Source organism: Perognathus longimembris, chromosome 22 (genome assembly GCF_023159225.1).
Source record: "Perognathus longimembris pacificus isolate PPM17 chromosome 22, ASM2315922v1, whole genome shotgun sequence".
In the NCBI taxonomy this organism is placed as follows: Eukaryota; Metazoa; Chordata; class Mammalia; order Rodentia; family Heteromyidae; genus Perognathus; species Perognathus longimembris.
In genome coordinates, this window is record NC_063182.1 from 13,936,145 (window position 1) to 13,956,088 (window position 19,944).

At 33.6% G+C, this 19,944-nt stretch overlaps 1 protein-coding gene across 1 annotated transcript in view; it reads left to right on the top strand.

The window, feature by feature from the left end:
• Xrcc4 (X-ray repair cross complementing 4) overlaps positions 1–19,944 on the top strand; it is a 162,447-nt gene that overhangs the window by 22,591 nt on the left and 119,912 nt on the right. The gene's annotated exons all lie outside the window — the stretch shown is intronic.

Genomic DNA, 19,944 nt, shown 5'->3' on the forward strand with positions numbered 1-19,944 from the left:
GTGACCAGTTTCTGGCCTTCTTCAGTTTTGCAGACTTTGATGGAAAAAAATTTTAAGTAATTATTTTTTGGCAAGCTGAAAGCCATTTGGTATCTTTGACATGGTGAAAGGAGGGACTTAGTGCAATGGGGATGGTTCATGTACTTGCCATGATTGGTAGTAGTACCTATGCTTTTGGGAAAATGGACTCGGAATCCTCATAACTCATTTCTTCCCCAGTTGCCATGTCATATATCATGTATCAACACCAAAGGCTAGCAATAATCCTGAAAGATTTCTTATTTTCTATTTTGAAATTAATCAATTTTTTTTGAGTCAAGGCCTTGAACTACTACTACATAGTTAACAGCTTTTCTCAAAAAATGGAAAGTAAAGATTACCAGTATTGCAGAGTATATGAGTTCCTGCAAACGAAGTGTCTTAAAGCAGTATGTCTTATTCAGAGCTGTCTCCTTATTTATTCATTTATTTGTTCATGATGAAAAAGGCAGGCTACTGTGCAAACAATATGAGAGAGAGTTTATTCTTGTGTTGTTTATTTGACAGATCTATTCTGGTATTTAATCGAGTAAAACTTTTATTGTAGATTAAAAAAATTACAAATTTATTTGGCCCAAGTACTTTGGGAAACCTATCAGATTTGTTTCTGCAAATTGATTTTATAGAGTGTTAAATTTTGTAACTTCATCCACTGACAGTTTGAAACATAGCAGAATACTCTTTAAGGTTAATTGTTCTTGGATGACCTAAAACTTTGAAAGGAGTTTTTAATTCTATCCTTCATAACACGGACATCTGATTTTTGCCAAAGTCCTAGATCTCCTAGACTTAGAAGAAAGGGAAAAAATTAATATTGATTGAACACAAGAAGTTGTAATGAATTCTATTGTGTTGACAAAGTGTTTCTGTGGCAAAGAAAATGCTATTACTTTTAAGCATTCTTCCAACCAGACTCTTTTCTCAGAGAGTCAAGGTGTTTAGGGATTTGTTGCCATGGATTCAAGTTTCATCTGCTTACTTGTGTATTATATGTCATTGTACATTTAATATGCAAGTTATGTACTATTTGTGAAATGTACATTTTATCAACCCCTTCTGTCTTTTAAAGGAACCACTAATTTTTATATTCATAGAGACCTGATCTTTGGGAAATATTTAGCTTTGATCTGTGTATTAGAATTGTTAGTTTCCAAAATAAACAATTATTTTAAAGTCATTATTTAAAAAGCATAACCAGCTTGTTGATGTCTAGGTTTATTTTTTTGGAATGAATAGGAATTTTCATGAGAGTACTTTTCAGCTGATAATTCCCCACTAAAAAATAGATGACAGATATTTTTCCTTTCCCTTCTTCCCTTCTTCTCTCTTTCCCTCCCTCTTTCCCTGTCTTCCTCTTTCCTATCCTCTCTCTTCCCTTTACTGCCTTCCTTTCTTTTTCTGATAATGGGCATTGAATTTAGTTTCTCAGGCTTGGTAGGTAAATGCTTTATCACTTGACCTACATCATAGTTCTTTCTTTCTTCTTCTTTTTTTTTTCCAGTTTGCATCTTGTAATTTTTACCCTGGCCATATTTGGACCCTGATCCTCCTACCTCTGCCTTCATGTAGTTGGTTTTACAGGCATGCCTTCTATGGTTGGCTCTTTTTTGAGTTAATATATTGCTAACTTTGGTATAAGTTGGTCTCAACCCTTGATTCTCTGATCTCCCTATTATTTGGAATTACAGGTGTGCAACACCACACCTAGCTTTCATGTAGATGTTTTCATTTAAGTTTAATCTCATTGGAATAAATATTGCATGCTCAGATAGATACGACTTCCTCTTCTTTGTACAATATGAACCTCTATGACCCCACTATGTGTTCTGTATTTGACAGAAAGTAGTTTAAGTTCAGGTTTATCCTAGTGCCAGAATTTTGAGTTTATCATCTTTTTACCAGAAGTCCTTTCACTCATTCATAACAACATTCCTGTATGTTTTGTTACTATTAACCTGCTTTCCAAAATTCATACTGATTGGCAGTAAACAACTTGTCATTGTAATAGTCTATCTAAATAAAGTAATCCTTTTCCATTTGCTTTCAAATTTTCTTCTATTTAAGCAGGAAAAATTTCATTGGTGAGTAAAAAGGCTAAATTATTGTAGCTAAAAAGTAACAAATTGATGAACTTGATTACTCATAATTCTTGCTTTCTCATTTGTAAAGCTTTAAAGTGATTTGTTCTATTTTTTTCTGTATATTGTACTAACATGTCTACATCACCTGTCTATCAACTACATATAATTATAAAGCTTAATATAGCCATATATACACATTTACATATATATGTATACACCTATATGTATATTGCATATATACATATGTTTGTATATTCATAACAAAGGAAAACCACCATGTTTAAAGTAAAATTGGACATTTTTATATTTGTATATGTCCCTATTCCCTGCCAGCAGATGGCTTAGTCTGTAATTTCTCTACTTAAATAGAATGGAGACCTTGTTGTTGTTGTTGTTTATGGTGTGAAAGTCTGGTAAATAGTCCTGGTTTAGTATGGGCTTAAAATGTTAGAGAGACCAGGATTTTATATTGCTTTTTCACCTGTAACAGTTTTTATGTCATGGCTCAACATAGCTGCTCCAGCTTTACTACTGTGTGCACCTTTTATTCAACAGGACAGAGTGACAAGGAAAATAAAGAGCATATGCCTTTTTATTTTAAGGTCACAACTTCCTTTTTGCATCTAATTGGCCAGAAGTTATTTAGATTGCTTCATCTAGATGTAAGTCATTTGGAGAAATGTGGTCTTCAGCTGTCCTCTGTGCCTAGAAGTTTTCAGTTTATACAAAAAGGAAGATAGGTATCAGGAAAATGTAACATTCATCATTTGTTATGCTCTATTTTTATTGTTGTCACTGCATTTCTCTGGTTCTTTCATTTCAAATAACTATTTTAGTCTTGTTTTAGTTTAAAAAGAGTTAAGATGTATGAAGACTATTCTGTGTCTTACTGTTCTTTTATTTCTTTATAGTTCTGTGGGAAAATGTATCTTCAAAGCCTTTTTGCATTGAACTTAAATTTCTCTGATGTATGAAAATGAGGGAAAATAGCCTTGCCTTTCTCTAAAAAATAACTAGCCAAAGTTGCTTTTATAAACAACATTCCAAAAATCTTATATTATTGCCATGTGTCTCTGTGGTTTGAAGGATTCTCAACTCAAAAGGCTGTTTCCAGATGAAATATCGGAATTGGGGCATTTATTGTGGTACTTTGCCAAAGACTTTGTCAAAAATAGTAATGACTTTCAGGTTTGTGGGAGTTTGGGTTACAAATGTGTTATTCGAATGCCTGAAAAAGAAAGGGTTTTCTTTATTTTTGTGATAAAAGTATTTGCATATGTATGCCATTTTTATAGCAAACACTTCAGAATTTGTTAATGCTTTTGGAATTTGGAAACTGAATCAATGTGCATGGTACATTGAATATGTTCAAAGTATATGTTCTTGGGTTTCATGAAAACTCTCTTCCCTACATTTGTGTGTGTGTGTGTGTGTGTGTGTGTGTGTGTGTGTGTGTGTGTGTGTTTATGCTGATCTTGAGGCTTGAACTCAGAGCCTGAGTACTGTCCTTGAGTTTTTATTCTTAAGACTAGTTCTCTACCAGTTATGCCATAGCTTCATTTCTAGTATTTTGGTAGTTACTTGGAGATAAGAGCCTAACAGACTTTCATTGAGCCTAAGTTGACTTTGAATCTTGATCCTCAGATCTTAGCATTCTGAGTATATGGGATTACATGTGTGAGGCTGGCTGAAAACCCTTGTTTAAAAAGTATAATTATATATCATTGTTTTCATAGAAAAAATTATTTTAAAAATCATATTTAGTGCCAGGCACCTGTGGCTCATGCCTATAATTTTAGCTAATAAGGAGATCTGAGGATGTTGGTTCAAAGCCAGCTAGGACAGGAAAGTGTCTGAAACTCTTTTATCTCCAATTAACCACCAGAGCATTGGAAGTAGTGCTATGGCTTAAGTGGTAGACCCTCGCCTTGAGCTGAAGACCTCAGGGACAGCACCCAGGTCCCCAGTTCAAGTCCCACAACTGACCCCCCCCCAAAAAAATTGAAAATAAAAATCATAATTACTACTTTTAATCATACTGAATAGTGTTTGAGTACTCCATTTTTTTTCTGATGTTGCTTTGCTTGGATTCAGAATGTTTTCTTTCATATAAGAAACAACATAGTCGGGCTGGGAGTATGGCCTAGTGGCAAGAGTGCTTGCCTCCTACACATGAAGCTCTCAGTTCGATTCCCCAGCACCACATATATGGAAAACGGCAAGAGGGGGCGCTGTGGCTTAAGTGGCAGAGTGCTAGCCTTGAGCAAGAAGAGGCCACGGACAGCGCTCAGGCCCTGAGTCCAAGGCCCAGGACTGGCCAAAAATAAAAAACATAAAAAAATAAAATAAAAATAAAAAAGACACAACATAGTCATTACATCTTAGTTTTTCAAAATTATTTAGGATAGAAATAACTTACCAAAAGAACAGAAGTGACATAAAAATTAAGCTTTAAAATGACTGTTTATTATTATTAATGCTAGTAGTTGCTTATTCTCTGTTTACCTACTTTAACATGTATTCTTTCAATCCTCAAGTAGACTTCCTATCATTACTTCATTTCTTTCTCCCTTTGTTAGTGGTGGGCCTTGAACTCAAGAACTCAAGGCCTGGGTCCTATCCCTGAGCATTTTTTTCACCTGTAAAATGTGATTTATTAATTATTTGCCTTCTATAAAAGATTGTTCTAAGAGTTAAAATAGTGTCTAGAACTTATAAAAAGAAAAATGTAAATATCTTTAAAACAAAACAAATCTCTTGTTGTAACTTGGCTTTTCCTATTTTGGTGTCTTTTCTCATAATGTTGTCATAGAGAAAAAGACTGATTCTGTATCTTTGTGCATTTTTATCTTTTTGCTCAAGATAAGTGCTTTACCACTTTGAACCACAGCTCTACTTCTGGTTTCTAGGTGGTTAATTGGAAATAAGTATCTCATGGACTTTTGTGCCAGGGCTAGCTTCAAACTGTGACCTTCAGATCTCAGGCTTCTTAGTAGCTAGGATTACAGACGAGATCCACCCTTGATTGCAATAGCTTTACTTCTTTTAAAAAATACTTATTTATTGTCAAAGTGATGTACAGAGGGGTTACAGTTTCATACATAAGGCAGTGGGTACATTTCTTGTATGACTTGTTACCTCATTTAGCATTACTTATTATACCCAAGGAAATTCATGCACTGGGAATATGATCTAGTGGCAAGAGTGCTTGCCTTCTATACATGAAGCCCTGGGTTCAATTCCTCAGCACCAAATATATAGAAGTGGCGCTGTGGCTCAAGTGGCAGAGTGCTGGCCTTGAGCAAAATGAAACCAGGGATAGTGCTGAGGCCCTGAATTCAAGCCCCAGGACTGGAAAAAAAAAAGAAAGAAAAGAAAAGAAAAGAAACCAAGGAAATTTATGCTGAAAATATAATTCAGTGGCTACAAAACCAGAAGTAGTCAATTAGCCAGGGCAGTTTAAGAGACTAAATTATGATTTTATTTGTCATTTTTCTGTTACTTTTATTCACTGAAATTTGAAGAGCAAAGTATCTCTTCTTTTTTGTCGATCTATCTATCCATCTATCACCTATCTATTTCTCTCTCTCTCTCTCTCTTTCTCTCGCTCTCATCTATCTAGCCTTCATCTATCCTTATTGGTGCTGGTACTGTGTGGTTTGAACTTGAATCTAAGATTTGTCTGTTTCAACTGTCTTTGTCAGATCTTAGCCTCCTGAGTAGCTAAGGTTTCAAGAATGAGCCACTAGAATGATTTTTTGTATGGATTGATAGACATTTGTATGTGTATTAAATCTTTATCATTCTTTATTTTGTTGTTTGAATTCTTTCAGATTTGACCATTGGAAAATTTAACAATGAGTCGCATCTTGTACATATGTCTTAGTTGTTTTTTTTAAGTTTTTAATTTTTTATTTATTTTTAATTTTTTTATTTTTTGCCAGTTCTGGGCCTTAAGCTCAGGGCCTGAGCACTGTCCTTGGCTTCTTTTTGCTCAAGGCTAACACTCTGCCACTTGAGGCACAGGGCCACTTCTGGCCATTTTCTATATATGTGGTGCTGAGGAATCCAACCCAGGGCTTCATATATATGAGGCAAGCACTCTTGCCACTAGGCCATATTCCCAGCCCTAAAAACTTTTTAAAATTTATTTTTTATTGTTATTTTATTATTAAGGTGTTTTATAAATGAGGTAATAAGTTCATTCATTTGAACAATGTCAATTTTTCCCACACTTTTCCCCTCCTGTCTCTGCTCACAACTTGTATAGTTCATTTTCAGCATAGCGTCTACTGAGTACTCTGTCTGCATTTTGTTTTTACCTTTTGTAGCTCCATTTCTCTGTTCCCCCTTCTTCCGTCCCTCAAAAAACAGGCAAAAGAACAAACATGACAAAAAAAAACAAAAATAAAACCATAAGCAAAACTACTCCATCTTTACCAACAACAGCAACCAAAAAAATAAAATCCTGTTTCCATTTTCTGTAATTCCTTTCAATAAATAGTATTTTAAATGTTCAAAGGCATTGCTTCTCGGAATTTCTCCTCTAAGAGTGTCCTCTTTTAGTCTCATTGTTTGTGTGTGAATATCTTGAATCATGTATAATTTATCTTATTCTGGTGTATTTTAGACCTAGCTTCTTCATATAAGAGGAATATGTGCCATTTGTCTTTCCGAGCTTGGCTTACCTCCCTTACCACAGTTTGTTCTAGATCCATCCATTTCCCTGCAAATGACATATCTTATTCTTTCTGTGGGTGTGTAAAATTCCATTTTGTGTGAGTATCACATATTTTTATACACTCATCTATTATGGGCTGTTTCCATAATAGGCTGTTGTGTAGAGTGCATCTGTGAACATGGATGTACAAGTGTTTTTATGATATCCTGGCTTGTGATGTTCTGGGTAGATGTCCAAGAGTAGTATGACTGGGTCATAAGGAAGATCTATGTTTGTTTAATTTTTTAAGGTAATTCCAGATAGCCTTTCAGAGGAGTTATACTACTTTACCTTCCCACCAACAGTGCAGTGGGGTTCCCTTTTCCCCCATATCCCTGCCAGCTTTTTTGTTCAAATTGTTAATGTTGTCCAGTCTAACTAGGATGAAATGGAATCTCAAAGTTGTTTTGATTTGCATTTTCTTTCTGGCCAGGGGTGTTGAGCATTTCCTCTTATGTTTATTTGCCACTTTTACCTCTTCTTAGAAGTCTCTCCTTAGCTCTTTTGCCTCCTTAGTGATTGATTTATTAGCTTTGCAAGGGATTAATTTCTTGAGCTTCTTGCATATTTTGGATATTAGACCTTTGTTAGATGAACAGTTGGTAACAATCTTTTCCTAGTCTGTTAGATGCTTTCTAGTTTAGTAACAGTATCCTTTACTGTACAGAAACTTTTTGCCATAAAATCCCATTCGTCAAGTCTCTCTCCTATCTGCTGTGCCCCTGGGACTCTTTTCAAAATGTTTCTGCCTATGCTTATAAACTCTAGTCTTTCTCCTATTCCCTCTTGCATTAATTTTAAACTTTCAGGTCTGACACTGAGATCTTTAATCCACTCTGAGCTGTTTGTCAGAGTGTTTGTCAGTTATTTTGGGGCACCTTATTTCTTGCATGACAAGATTCCTATTCCTATACCAGATTCCTATTATCTTCTTTGACTCAACCCTATAGTAAACCATGTTGTCATAGCCACGATTCCCTTTATTTGAAATAGTATTTAGTAATGAAGCTCTGAGTGTTCCACATGCTCATTGTTAGTGAGGTGTCATTTCTCTGGGTCTTTGCAGCAGGCCAACGAATTTTCTACATAGTCCAATGCTTTTATATTTATCCTTATCCATAGAGTAGGTTCAAAATGTCTAGAACTAGTTATTTTCTTTCTTACCCTTTTAAATGTTTCCGTTTCATTTTATGTGTATCCAAATTCTAGTCGATATTATTTACTTACTGGTTTTGAACAATTATGGTATAGAACTATATAGAAAGATACGTTCAGAGACATGCCATTTCCCTATTATCCTTTCAAACTCCTCATGTTTTTACTCCTTCATTGCATTTCTAACTCCTTTAAGCAATCATGTTTGCTCATTTATGGTTTATATGTCTTGTATTTCTCTTGTGCAAATGAGTACATACATTTTTTGAATTCTTTTTATATCAAGGGTAGTGCAGTACATACGCAGATTTTGACACTGATTTTCTTTCAACATGTGTTGGAAATTACTCCATAATTAATTAATAAAGATCTTTTTTCTTTGTTTCTTTAAATGTCTAATACTTCATTATGTGGATATACCAAGTTTTCTACCTCTCCCCTGTGGCTTGACATTTAAAATGTTTCCAGTATTTTTATAATAACATATGTGTTTTGTGAATTTAGGGGTTTATCTTTTTTTTTTTTTTTTTTTGCCAGTCCTGGGCCTTGGACTCAGGGCCTGAGCACTGTCCCTGGCTTCTTCCCGCTCAAGGCTAGCACTCTGCCACTTGAGCCACAGCGCCGCTTCTGGCCGTTTTCTGTATATGTGGTGCTGGGGAATCGAACCTAGGGCCTCGTGTATCCGAGGCAGGCACTCTTGCCACTAGGCTATATCCCCAGCCCAGGGGTTTATCTTTGTAACAAATTTTACATCCTTTTTGATAAATCAAAAAGCAAGCATATATATTATTTTCCTGGATATTGCTAAATTTCTTTTCAGAGGAGTTGGACCAGTTATTACAAAACTTCCAACATATAATATTATTTACTAACCCACAGCCTCCTCTATAGAGTATACTGCTTTTACTTTTTAAGTTTTTTTTTCTATCTGACAACAAGAAGTGCTAGCTCTGAATTTAATTTACATATTCTGTAATTGTGAGTAAATGTGAACGTTTTTTCATTTACCTAAAGGGAATTTTATATATTTTTGTGTCTTCTTGTATATTAGTGTTTGGTCCCTCAAATTTTAAGTTTGGTTTTTTGTCTTGTTTTTCTTTTAGTATTTAAATATTAGTACTTTGCCTCTCAAAGTGTTAACAGAATTTGTTTGGTGTGTTTCTGGTTTGGAACAACATAGGTACTGTAGAGTGCAGATAAATAATGTATTAAAAAATGTAGGACAGTGCTGATCTGATATTTTCAGGATTGGTTTTGTTATTATCATAACCTACTTCCACATTGAAAGCATTTAGTTATAAGGTGTTTAAGGTAATTAATATAACATGGCTGCCTGACCTATTTTAAGTGGATTCACTTTTTTTAAAAATTTAATTAATTAATTAATTCGTTGTCAAAATGATGTACAGAGGGATTACAGTTTCATACATGTCAGTGAGTACATTTCCTATCAAACTTCTTATCTCTTCCCTCATTTTTCCCACTTTGCCACTTCTCTAACTCCCTCCCCCACCTGAGTTGTACAGCCTATTGTCTTGTGAGTATTGCTGTTGCATGGGTTTGACTTTTACCCTTTGTCTCTCCATTTTAATATTCCCTTTCCCTAGTTCTGATAAACATCTATACAATACTCAGGGTACCAAAATCCGTTACAGTGACATCAGGGGTAAAACCATGGGGAAGAAAGACAAAAGAAAAAGGCATAATTTTACATGATACGTTGAAAATAACAACAATAATGATTAAAACACTTATTTCCACAGCTTGGTCTTCATTTCACTTAGCATCATCTTATGTGTTCATATGTATTAGCTATTGAGCTATTGTGATCTTCTGGTAGGCCTATCCTAGACATGTGCTAGTTATTACCAATGAGGGAAACCATGGAGTCTATGTTTCTTTCAGTCTGACTCACTACACTTAATACGATTTTTTCCAAGTCTTTCCATTTCCTATGAATAGGGCATAAGCCATTGATTTTTGAGGATTTATTTCATAACTTGCTATTTTGCCAACATTTTGGATCGGCTCCAATCACTTTAGAGTCTATGGGGTTCTTTAAATACAGGATCATGTCATCTGTGGCAGTGTCACTATCTTGCTCCTATCTGGATTCGCTCTTTTACATTGAAGATTTACTCATTTTTCTATTTGTTCTTAAGCAAAAATAAGGACTGCTAAAACTATTTCTTTAACTTCCTTTTTTTCTTTGTCCTGTTTGATATTTCCAACTGGTATCATTTTGTTCTAGATAAGTAAATTTCTCTAGCATTTTATGTAGTTAGTACAAGTGCTAGCAGTGAGTTCTCATAGACTGATTTTTTTTTTCTAAAATGCCTTCAATCTTTTTTTTTTTTTTTTTTTTTTTGGCCAGTCCTGGGCCTTGGACTCAGGGCCTGAGCACTGTCCCTGGCTTCTTCCCGCTCAAGGCTAGCACTCTGCCACTTGAGCCACAGCGCCGCTTCTGGCCGTTTTCTGTATATGTGGTGCTGGGGAATCGAACCTAGGGCCTCGTGTATCCGAGGCAGGCACTCTTGCCACTAGGCTATATCCCCAGCCCTAAAATGCCTTCAATCTTAAAGGAACTTTTTAAAGAGTCTTGGATGAAAGTTTCCTTGTTCTAAGTTTTTTCAGGAATTTCAATGTGCTGTTTTCCTGTTTTCATTTTGATTAAAAATATTTTTGAGTAGCTATAGAAAAGGATTTCAAGTCAACCTTTCAGTTTGTTGATATTTCCCCGATGAGCAGTTAATATGCATTTGGATTATTGTTCAGCAAATAGTTGATTTTAATTTTTATGTAATTGATTTTAATCTTTTCTGCTTATCAAGATTCTTAGCATTTTACCATGATGTGGCTTGGAATCTACTTTTTAAAAAAAGACTTAAATTAGTAACATTGACTAAACTTCTAAACTTATTTCTTTCACCAAAACTGGAAAATTCTTGGGCATTTCTCCAGTTATTTTTCTTCTCTTCTTCTCTCTTTCTACTTTCTTTCTGAAAGGTCTTAAGTCGTTTTTTTCTCTCTTTCTTCCAGAATTGATCTTCCTGTTCATTCCCCTTTTTATCCCAATTTAGTGATTTTTGAAAACAGCTTTTTTAAAGTCTCTATTATTTGTGGTTTCTTTGTAGTTTTTATTTCTCTCCTGATTTCAATCTTTTCATTTGCTATCAACACATTTTACTTTTTTTCCCAAACAGCTACTTATAGATATTTTAAAAAATGAACACGTGATTTCTAGTCTTTTCTGCTAATTCCAACATTTGGATAAACTCATGCCAATTTCTACTAATTATTCTCTTTTATTGAGAACATTTATATTTTATACTGGATATTCTTAATAATATGCTCTAGAGACTATATTCTGTTAGACACATTTGATGGCTATCATATGTTTTTTACTGTTTCCAAACTAGTTAATTTGTCTTTACTCCAAGGTCAGCTTCTGTTCTCCGTGAGATGATGCTAGCTGCAACATTAGGTCTGTTCTTTATACTTAAGGTTTAGCAAGAGATTTGAATTGTCTATAGAATTTAGAGCTTACTTTCTGTGGTTCTTTTCTTACTAGAATTATTCCTCCCCTTCATAATTTCCAAAGTCTTAGAGTTTGTCTAGTAAGTCTTCACAAGTATAAGACTATGACTTCCATTGTTTTAGCTGCTCTGTATGGAAGATTGTGTCTCTTAAGGCCCTAAAAACAGTTTATCATGGTAAGCGTTACTTTTATTGAAATCAGCTTTTCATTCTCTTTCCTGTTGATTTACCTTGTCTTAAAAATTCTTTGTCTAGAATTTGTAATTATTATCTGTTGAAGAGTTGACTATGGGAACAACCTGATCATGATTAGAGGCAGAGCTCTACAGTACCTCCTGAGTTTTAGTTCTCATGTCTCATGACGTTCTCCATATTTCACCCAAATATGTTTATACTGTTGAACATTCAGCTTGTTCAGAAATTGGTTCTCTGACAGAATTATTTGGAATCAGTCTCTCTGCTGTTGTAATTTATGCCTTGTCTAATTAAAGTCATGCCTGTTTGAAAAGTGGAACATTTGCTGGGAAGCTAAGCAGTTCATAACTGACGCTGAAGGGTTTTATGAAATGAAAGTAAGCAAAGATTTAGTCAGGCTGAACATCAGTTCATGAGTGAGACTAAATAACTGAGCTATTTCACACAGAAGTAGAAAATCTAGGGGGAGAAAAAATTTAAAAAAAATGAGTCAGAACATGAATTAGCAGTTAGTTTGTATGATCTCATTAATTACCTTTCCCGGTGGCCATATAACTGTGTGGATATTAGCAGAAGGGCCTTTAGATTTTGTAGTATTAGTATGAGTATATGAATTGAAATAGGAATGTTGATTCCTCTAAAAATATGACTGTTAAAAAATCATCTTGGATGACTAGAATTGTATAATGCTATTCATTTGTTTCTAGTCTTCATGAAAATCTTCCTGAGCAGAGACTTGAACTGGCTTGTACATATGTAATTTGGGGATCCAACAGAGTGTCATTCATACAGGTATTCAATAGTACTCATGTCCCTTTCGATCATACTCTGCTTAACTACAAAGTCACATAATCCTAATTGATGTCAGTTATGGAAACTGGTAATTCAGGTTGGTGATTCCCATTATTTCTCATATTCTCTACTTTCCTTTTTTTTAAAGTTTAGATAAATGAATTTAGGTGTTTCATTTTCTATATCATGTTGGCAACAGGAAAAATAATTTGTCCTGATTGCAGAATATATCAAAGGAAAGCAGAATATCAAAAGCCTTTGTTGGAAGTGGGAATATTAAACAAAGTGACTAATCAGACTGAATCTGAAGTTAGTGAGTCTTGACCTTAAATTATGGCTACAGGTATTCCTACTCTGTATATATATTTGAAGATAACATTTTATAACTGACAAATGTGTGAAAATTTTAATAATAAAAATGATTCATAACGTGTGGTAATACATTTAATATGAAAATAGTGAATTTAAAATGAGTGTAGTATATAAAATCATTACTACCATATATACACAGTAGCTACTCTAAAGATGCATTTGTAATGGTTATTGTGTTCCTTTTGATCTCCTTTGTAGTTTCTTGTTTTGTTTTGTTTGTTTATTTGTTTAGATAAGATTTTACTCTGTAGTATAGGTGGACTTGAACTGAATCTTGTCATCTTCCTGCTTCAGACTTACTTTTTGACTTCCATGAGCCTGATTTGATAGTGTTCAGTTACTTGATAGGCTCAGTGTTCAACTTTCAATTGATGACAAGATAAAACAAGGAGATTTTATCATGTTTAAAAATGATCTAATATACTTTTGCAACCATATTTAATCATCTACGATAACTTAAAACATTTACCAGCCAAAGTATTTATGGTATTTTATTTCTGCAACATTTTACATAGATTACTAATAAAATAAAAACTGTATTATTCACCAGAAATGTGTATTTCTTTATCAGATTGTATACCCTTGACATATTAATCAGACTGCAGTGATGTATATGACTTATATTCTTATTTTTAATGGTGCCTACATCCATGCATATATTTAGATCACTCTGTTGATACTTTTTTGATGGATCTTGAAATATGAAAGGCTCTACCATGTATATGCTCTTCTGTTTTCCACAAAGCTTATTTTTGGCTCTTATGATGCTAATTAGTAAGTATTCAAATGGCTGACTGTAATGAAATGTTTTACTTTATCTTCTGAAGCATACTTTTTAAATTTTTGAGTGTTTTCAAATACTTAGTTCCAATTCAAAATAGTATCTCATACAAAGAGATAATGCTGTTAGAATTGCTTTGTACAGATAAGTTTAATCCTATAACCTCCTATTTGGTAGGTTGTAAATGTTCTATGTGGTAGCCCTGTTTTTAGGGTTTTGAATTGTGAGAATGCCATGTTATCTTTCTATTAAAATAACAATTTGTTTGGTATCTTGTGCTTTAAACCAGCTGCAATACTGAAATAGACCCACAGAGAGACTAGGGAGGGATTATTGGGCCTTGGCTCCCTAAACTACTGCCACCTAAATAAATACCATTTCCCATTCTGTGATGTAGTGTATGGTCTAAGTGACTACTTAGAAGTGAATCTTTTCAAATGCTTGAGCTACTGAGATTCTGAATGAAAAAATAAAAAATAATAAATCCTTTATAATAACAACAAAATGATTTTTAAAAAACCTGAAAGAAACCTCTTTGGTACAATTGAAAGTCTGATAAAGACTTCAATGAAGTCTAAAGTACAATACTTTGTGTTAGTATAGGTTATTATGATTGTTTTAAATAATATTTAGTGTTTGAACAACATGTTTATTAAATATTTCATTTGTATTGTTTTTCTATAGTTTAGAATTAAAGTATGGTTTTTGCAAATATGAAAAAGCAATCGTTACTCTTTCATTAATTTAATTGGATATCCTTGATTTAACATTCAAAGCAATATATCACAGTAAATAAGTATATTACTTTTCAGGGCAAATTTATTGGTATTAAAAACTTTCTGGGGCTGGGAATATGGCCTAGTGGTAAAGTGCTATCCTCCTATACATGAAGCCTTGGGTTTGATTCCTCAGGACCACATATATAGAAAATGGCCAGAGGTGGCGCTGTGGCTCAAGTGGTAGAGTTGAAACCAGGGACAGTGCTCACGCCCTGAGTCTAAGGCCCAGAACTGGCAAAAAACAACAACAACAACAACAAAAAAACACTTTCTAAAAATGATTTGATATGTCAGAACTTGAATGTCAATATAATTATGTGGGCAGATGATATATTATTAGAAAGCAAAGGTCATTTGTAATACCCAATACCTCAGGTAATTTAACTGTTCAACTGAGGGAAAGATTCTATTCAAAGTGGTGTTTCTAGGGGTCAAGAAAACAGAAGTGCAATGAAGACTGTACTGCATATGAATTAAATACTGACTGTGTCTACTGCTTAGTGAAGGGTCATCCTCCCACACACATCCATCTGCTGACAGAATATAAACATACAAAAACACAAAAATTGAATTACGGCATTGCACTTTTATGCTCCAAGATATATTCTAAAACTGTCTCAACCTCTTGGAAATTTATTCTGTATTCTCACAGCTATATGTTAGTGTGAAATATTTCTTGGATTTACTGAGGCTGGAAATATTACCTCCATGATAAAGATGAACCTAATTATTCAATAAAATATGTGTGTAATTCATAGTGTTCTGATCAAGGGGTATTATAACTATTGGCAGTTAAGTGAAAATGAGTTAGTAGAAATTAAATTGTAATTTCATTAACCTTGATATCAGGAGTCATTTTTCAATATTTTGTGTACCTATATTGAATTCCAATGTGAAGCTGAGTCATGTAGCTATACTACAGTATTTTTAAAACTATGCCAGTAAACAGTAGCTTAGAGGGTAATAGATGAAATACTTTTTCAACATACCAAAACATGCAGTTAAATTGCAATTAACACAGAGACATGATTAAAATATTATTAATATAAAAGGAATTTCACTGTTTGCAGTGCTTAAAAAGTATGCACAGTTTTAATTGTCTAACAAGATTAAATTTAAGAAAACTTCTTAGAAGAATGATTTGTCACTAAAAATCTTTTTAACCACAGTTATTTTTAGGATATTTTAGCCCTATTATTATTTTTACTTGTTTTTTCTACTTACAAAAGTAATAGAAATTGATTGAATTTTCATGATTTTTACCTATTGATTTGTCATATAAATTCCTTTGTAACTTACAAAAACTAAACTCTTAATCTTTATTATGACTGATATTTGTCTAGAGGTAAAGTACTGTTAATTTTATTTTGAAATTTGTCAAAGGTCAAATCAACAGAGACTACAGTATTTCATTTGAAGTGAGGTTTTAACAAGTCATTCACTTACAGATATATATATATATATATATATATATATATATTCTTTAGGGACAGTAACCTCTTTGCCATTTGAGTAATAAAGGTAATTGAAAATTTAAGACATTCATCAAAGTAATTCCCCTGCCAACACTACTCTTGTCGCTGCGGAATTTTCTTGAGTGTCTTGTCTGGGCTAGTTTTCAACTTAAGAGAGTTTTCATTGCATTCCTAGGAATATTTTTTGTTTGTTTGTGCTAAATTTATTTTAAATATTTCAGACATCCATAAAAGAACAGAGAACAATATAATTATATCAGTACCCCACTACCTATCTCTTTTTTACATTTTTAACATCTATTTTATTTATTGAATTTAATTTTATTGTCAAGGTGATGTACAGAGTGGTTATAGCTACATACATAAGGTAATGAGTACATTTCTTGTCAAACTTGTTACCCCCTTCCTCATTTTTCTCCCACCTTCCTTGTCATACTTGTTATCCTTTTTCTCATTTTTCACCCACCTTTCTTGTCATATTGTTACCTCCTCCTTCATTTTTCTCCTACCTTCCTCCCTCCCCTAGTTCACTACCCCCCAAGTTGTACAGTTAATTTCCAACATACTGTCTTAGTTTTTGGGTTTTTTTTTCTATTTATGTGGTGCTGAGGAATGGAACCCAGGGCTTCATGTATGAGAGGCATGAACTCTACCACTGGGCCATATTCCCAGCCCCCAACAGATTGTCTTGTGAATATTGCTGTTGTATTGGGAGATTCAAAAGAATCATGTAATAGAATTTTCTTTAAGAGAATGTTTTTCCTCTTTCAGGTGTATCCGGGTATGTCTTTTTACTCATTCTTTCTCCCTTTCCCTCTTCCTCTCCGTCTCCCTCCCTACCCCTCTTTTTCTCCCCCGCTTCCCTACCTCTCATGTATATTAAAATATATGCAACTTCATTCAATATATTGATAATCTTGTTGCAAAACTTGGCCATTTAACTAGACGTAGACATGCACACTTTTTTTTTACTTCATTCTGTATTCCATTTTTTCTTTCCTGTTGGGACTGTCAAATAACCACTTTAATCAAAATACAAGATTTTAACACCAAGTCAAATATTCCCCATGCCATTGGTATCAACTATTAGCAAACCGTCTTCTACGTTTTTTTCTCATGATGAACTAATATTGCTTGTTTCTTTACTGTACAGAAATAGTCAGATAGTATACTGAGTTTGATATAATATTGAGATTATATCCTTCAACGTAATACTGAGATTCATCCATGTTAATGCTGGTATCATTAGCCTTTTCCTTCTCATTGTTATATAGTATTCTACACTATTGTTATACCACTATTTTTATAGCAGTGGATGGACAGCTGCATGAATAGCACTATTATAAATAAATCTACTGTAAATATTTATATATAAGTATTTTAATGAATGTATATTTTGAATAAATACCAAGGAAGGAAAACATTTTGGAAAGTAGGTAAGAAGCAAGTAGTATACAAGTTTTTAAGTTTTGTAAGAGCTAGTTTTGAAGTTTTCAGTTTTATAAGAAACAGCTTTCCTGAACTCTTAGATTTGTCTCATCTGCCCAGTGAGGTCATCCATCACTTGGTAAGAGATGAAGCTTTCCCTTTCTTCATTGTGGTAGCTAGTATCCTCAGAAATCTTCACAAATTGGGAGTTAAGCTTGTGCATTTCCACTTTCCCAAGGATCAGATGTGTGTTGCATCTACTTCCTGAGAAGTGATTTCAAGATGTTTCCAGATTGACTGTATTAGGTATTCATCGTACTGTAGTACAAGAATACAAGCCTGGTACCAGTTGTCTGCCACAATCAGAGCAGAAGTCCTTATTGTTCACCCTTGTTTTATTTTGTCAGTGCATTTAACGAGTTTGCTTTGCTTTGATCTTTACAGTGACATTTTGTTCTGTTCAAATATTGAATCAACATAAACTCAATTATCATGTTATCAATATGCATTTGGTAACTTCAATTTATTTTGGAATTAAGGATTTGTTTATGTTTACAATTCATATGTAATTATTTCAACTTATTTTTGGAAACATAAGTGGAAAATATAGGGGATGATTATACTTATAACATTCATTTTTATGTGCTATCCTGTTTGAATTCTAGAAAGAGAAATATGTTGCCTAAAGAGAAATGTGTTACCATATTAGAGAGAAGGAGAGAGGGAGGACGGGAGGAAGGGAAGGTGGGAGGGAATGAGAGATAGAGAGAGAAAGAGGGAGAGGGAGAGAGAGAGAGAAAGAGAGAGGGAGAAAAATTGGGGAGACAGTATATCCAGTTATGGATAAATTACAAACCTATAATGAAAGGGAGAAGAAAAGAAAAAAAGTCAAATATTACTGGCAAACAAACTGTGAGCAATTAGATTTTGACAATCTTGTACATTAGTTTTTAAATATCAGAGACTCTTTATGTAGTGATGTAGTCTTCAAATTCTTCCATTTAACTGTTGGTTTAGACAGAGAGTTTTTAAACTAGGCATATGGCTTATTAGCTTGCACAAATGTCAAATTGCCTTGAGTGTCTTTTACTGCTCTAATAGTTCATAAGGGCATTTTGTTAACATGGCAGAAAGTAACTTAAAATGCTGAAAAGTAACTTAAAATGCTGAGAATAATAGAGGATATATAAGAACTAGCTGGACGATTTGGGAATATAGTAGGAAAATGGACAAATAGTATTGTGGAAACAAGGTATAAGGGCCATTAAGGGTGATTGAGGAGCAAACCTCAGAGCTAAGCAGAGCTTCAGGAATCGAGGTTTCGGTTAAATCTGAACGTGGGAGTACAGAACAGTGTGGAAACCATGAAGGCTCATCATTGACACTTAGATCACCTGGCAGCTAGGAGCCTATTTCTGTTTCCTCTCAGTTTTAGAAGGAAAAAATCTGCATTTACACTACTAAATACAGATGAGGAAGGACTATACCAAGTACACGAGGATTGGATTGAATAGGATTCTGTATAGTTAAAAATGGAAACTGTTTTCCTACCCTTCCTCATTTGCCAAGATAGTAGCAGCTATGCAATAATTCTAAAGTACAAGAAGGAGCTAATCAAGAGAAAAATGTCAAATATTGGTACCTGGGGAAAGGGGTATCCTTGAATGCAACACAACAATAACTAAAACAAATGTGTGAATAAAACGTGGGTTTAAAATATTTTGTCATTCTATTATTGAAAATGCCTTTCCCCACTTTCAAATTTCCTATCTGTCCCACTGACTATCAAGCATATTCATGTAAGTGAACTGTGCATTATATGTATATTATTTACTCAAATAAAATTTAGAAGTATTCACACATATAAATTTGACTGCTCCATTATTTTTTCCTGTATTTGGAAGTTCTCACTAAATTGGCCAAATGATGAGAGTTTTACCAAGTAAAAGATTTGTACAACATCCTCTCATGGTCTTTTTCTATGTGAGGAGGCAAATACACTAAAACAAATAGGTCACATGATCTGTTTTTCTGTTTGAAAATTCTGGTTTACTTTTTAATAAATCCAGGAAAAATATTCACATGACCTATGATAACAGAGATTGGATGTCTTGTAGACTGAAACACATTGACTTCTAGTATCAATAGAAAAGGATTTCTGTTGACAATCAAGATCAAGTTCAACCTATTAAGAAAACTTTATCTTGGGTATATATTTTTAAATAAACCAACTAAATTCACTTATTTTACATATACTAAATATATATTTTATATAAAGATGTTAATGGTATCAAATACTGTAAAATTGTAGATTTTGAGAAAATAAGATGAGTATAAAGTGAAAGTAATTATGGTCCAGACAAGGATAATTTGATAACTTGTTTTTATGATTCTTAATAAATTTTTCTTAATTATTTTTCCTTTACAAAACAGTAGCACACTGGGTTACATCTATCCAAATTATTTTGATTACACACATTTAAGGTATTTTTGCCCACTTTTATATAAAAGTACTGTAGCTTTTTCCAGTTAGGAAATAGAAAATAAGATTATCACAAGTAACTAATCTTGTATTAATAACATTGAGCAA